This window comes from Myotis brandtii, unplaced genomic scaffold (assembly GCF_000412655.1).
Source record: "Myotis brandtii unplaced genomic scaffold, ASM41265v1 scaffold456, whole genome shotgun sequence".
Taxonomy (NCBI): domain Eukaryota; kingdom Metazoa; phylum Chordata; class Mammalia; order Chiroptera; family Vespertilionidae; genus Myotis; species Myotis brandtii.
The window spans coordinates 3,933,597-3,937,329 of record NW_005367431.1 but is presented as its reverse complement, the minus strand read 5'-3'; positions in this window follow the sequence as shown (position 1 = coordinate 3,937,329).

The following is a 3,733-nucleotide window of genomic DNA, read 5'->3' as shown; positions in this document are numbered from 1 at the left end:
GAGTGCACAAATTTCGAGCACCTGGCCTCTAATTCAGAATAAAAGGAAGTTAGGAATAAAAAGCAGATACTATAAAGGCTCATGAGTGGACTTCAGATTCAGACAAACTAAGTTTGACTCCTGATTCCACAACATAGTAACTGTGACCCACGACAAGTGATTTACCTTCTCTGATCCTTAGCTCCCTCATGGCAATTATAATATCTACCTTATAGGCTGCTGGAAAAATTAAATTTATTAGAACAAAGTTTTAGCATATTTTAGGAACTCAATAAGTGACTGCTATTGTTATTAATTATTAATAGTAGTAGTAATTAATTATTATTAATAGCGGTTGCAGGCTCTGTCTTTCCCTCTCTCTTCCACTCTCTCTAAAAATCAATGGAAAAATATCCTGGGGTGAAGATGGATAAAACAAAAAACTCAGTCCTCTTTTAGCTCTCAATCGCTGGTTCCACTGGATTTGGGGCCGTTAGAAAGTTAACTGTGTCTCTTTAAATATTTACCTTTCTCTGAGGGTACATTTAGAGACAGGGAAATTTGGTTGGAGTTTGAAATTTGGCTAGAGTTTGGACTTCTGGGACACTGACCTTATTAAATAAATTGTTCTCAGCAAAGACCATTCAGAGTAACCCCTCCAGATTCACAGAGGCCTGAAGACTTATATGTGGCCCACAGGCCCAAGAGGGGTGGCTGGGAAGTGCAACCCCCAGGGAAGGGCTGCAGCCCCACAGCCCCAGCAGCCCCATCCCTGAACAAGCAGGAGAGAGAATCAAGGAGGGAAACCGTGCTAGCAGGTAATCCAAAAGGCATGTGGCCTGGCCGGGCATGTCTTGCAAGTTTGGGAGGCTTTCAGGTTGGCAGAGCCTCAGAACTGAAATCCCGGGGCCCTAGTGGAGTTCCTATCAGTCTGAGCAGCTCCTCTCGCCTCTTCCCTCCCACCTCCCCAGCCCTCCCAATTCCCATTCCCCTTTTCCTAAACTGAAGGTCAATCTCCTCGCCTCACTCCTCAACCAAGGCTTGCTACCCTCTGTTCCTCGGGGTTCTCCACCAGATATACCATCAAAGAGTCTCTTAAGGCCTCTGGGGACAAAAAGAGGACCAGGTGTGGGGAGAGGTAGTAAATGGGCGTTGGAGGGGGAGAGCGCCAGGTTATACCCATCCCACAGGTTTTACTCAGTGCCTGCTGTACGCCAGGCACAAGGACCACCACCAGGGCTGGAGCACATGGTGAATGAAGCAGACAGCAGCCTGCCTGACAAACCCAACAGACCAAATGCCCAAGGGCCTAGGAAAATCCAGCCCAGACAGAAGCCACCCCGGGGGGTGACTGAGAGAACTGCTGCCCCAAGGGAGGGTGTCCACCACTCACCTGAGCAGACTAGTTCAAAAGAAGCCAGGCCCCCACTTTCGTGTGAAAACTGGGTCTCAAGACTGGAACTTAGCAGCTGTGTGACTTGCCTCTCTGAGCCTGCTTTCCTCACTTAGAATCAGAGACTAACAACCACCTCAAGGGCTCTTGCAAAAGCAAAAGAGCGAAATAGTTGAGCCTGCTTTCCTCACTTAGAATCAGAGACTAACAATTAACCACCCCAAGGGCTCTTGCAAAAGCAAAAGAGCGAAATAGCCACGGATGCTGGGTGTTGGCCCTGGCACAGCCTGGGCGCCACTGTTTTTGTTGGGTTCTACTCCTGGCTCGGCCACTCGATCCCTGTGTGACCTTGGACAAGTCCATTCCCCTCTTGGCTCTTTTTCTCCAAATGTCAAGGAGAGTGACTTCACCGGTAACTTCAAAGGGCCCTTCAGTCCCGGAGACATACCAACCTTTGTTTTAGGCCTACTGTGTGCCAGGCCTGGAGCTTTCACATGAACAAAGCAGTTAAAATACCACCCTCATCGAATAATAGCCCAGCTAATTAACAGTTAAGGGCAACACCTGAGGATATTAATTTCTTGACCTTTTGGAGTTGAAGAGCCTACCTAAAAAACACCCATTCATAAATATTATTTGGTTATAATTCCACTTCTTCTTTTGCCTCCTGGTATGCAAAATGCAGTTGGCCCTTGAACAACAAGGTTGGCACTGTGCAGGTCCATTTACACAAGGGCTTTTTCAATAAATAGGTACAGTACGTACATGTATTTTCCTTATGATTTCCTTAATAACATTTTTGTTCCTCTAGCTTGTTATTATGAGAATACAGTATATAATACATATAACATAAAAAACACGTGCTAATCAACTGTTTATGTTATTGGTAAAGCTTCCAGTCAACAGTAGGCTATTAGTAGTTAAATTTTGGGGGGAATCAAAAGTTTATAAGCAGCCGTAACCGGTTTGGCTTAGTGGATAGAGCGTCGGCCTGCAGACTGAAGGCTCCCAGGTTCGATTCCGGTCAAGGGCATGTACCTTGGTTGCGGACACATCCCCAGTTGGGGCGTGCAGGAGGCAGCTGGTCGATGTTTCTCTCTCATCGATGTTTCTAACTATCCCTCTCCCTACCTCTCTGTAAAAAATCAATAAAATATATAAAAAACTTAAAAAAAAAAGTTTATAAGCAGATTTTTGACTGGGGGTGGGCAATCCCCCAATCCCCTCCTTGTTCAAGGTTCAAAGGTATTGTTGCTTTTCTAGGCTCTGATTGTTCAGCACACTCCCTTAAAGACAACCTTAACTTGCCATGGAAAGCAAAGTTTAAACTCATTAAGTACAAATAACAGTAAGGCCAGACCTGAGTTCACACTGGGGTTGTCAGAGGTGAACCCTCTTGAGCAGCGGTTCTCAACCTGTGGGTCGAGACCCCTTTGGCGGTCGAACGACCCTTTCACAGGGGTCGCCTAAGACCATCCTGTATATCAGATATTTACATGACGATTCATAACAGTAGCAACACTACAGTTATGAAGTAGCAACGAAAATAATTTTATGGTTGGGTCACAACATGAGGAACTGTGTTTAAAGGGCCAGAAGGTTGAGAACCACACTGACAAGGATGACATGTATGACACAGCCTGAAATGTTAATACGGTTGGGCACTAGGATTAATAATTTACAGTCGCTCGCTGTTTACAAAGAACTTTAATAATTTACAGTCACTTGCTGTTTGCAACCCTTTCAACCTGCATCTAAGCAGGTGTCACAGCTCCTCGGGGATGGCAGAGCACAGCCCGTCCACCTCACTCTAAGCCCAGCTCTCCTGCCCTTCATCCTCGGTGGTCAACTCCCAGGCAGCCAGTGGGTGGCCACAGATTATACAAGCCAAGTGTTCATCCCTGGCTGGCAGCAACTGGGTCACCTCCCTGCATGCAAACCAGTTCCCCAACTCAGCCCAATGCAGTTAAAGAAAATACCTTCCAAAATCGAACAGAAACCATTTTTGTTTTGTTTTTTTGTAACTGCACTTGGGGCCTCCATTTGTCCTGAACAATGTAGTCAGAATGAAAGAAATAGCTTCAAGGAATTCTCCTGGAGCTCAGACTCATCAATGCTCTGGGCACAGGGAAGAGCCTGCAGGAGGAAAGCAGGCCCAGAGGCTGGGTACGCCGGCCACAGTCACTCCGCACAGGAGACAGACACAGCGCGAGCTCCAGCACCAACCAGCCAGCAGCCCCTGCGCAGGGAACGGAGCTGGGGAGGGGCAGGTGGCCCAAGCCCCCGGCACCCCTCTCAGGACGCGTGCTGGGCCACCCACCCAGGTGCCGCCAGGCTCGGGAACCCATCAAACTCAAACTC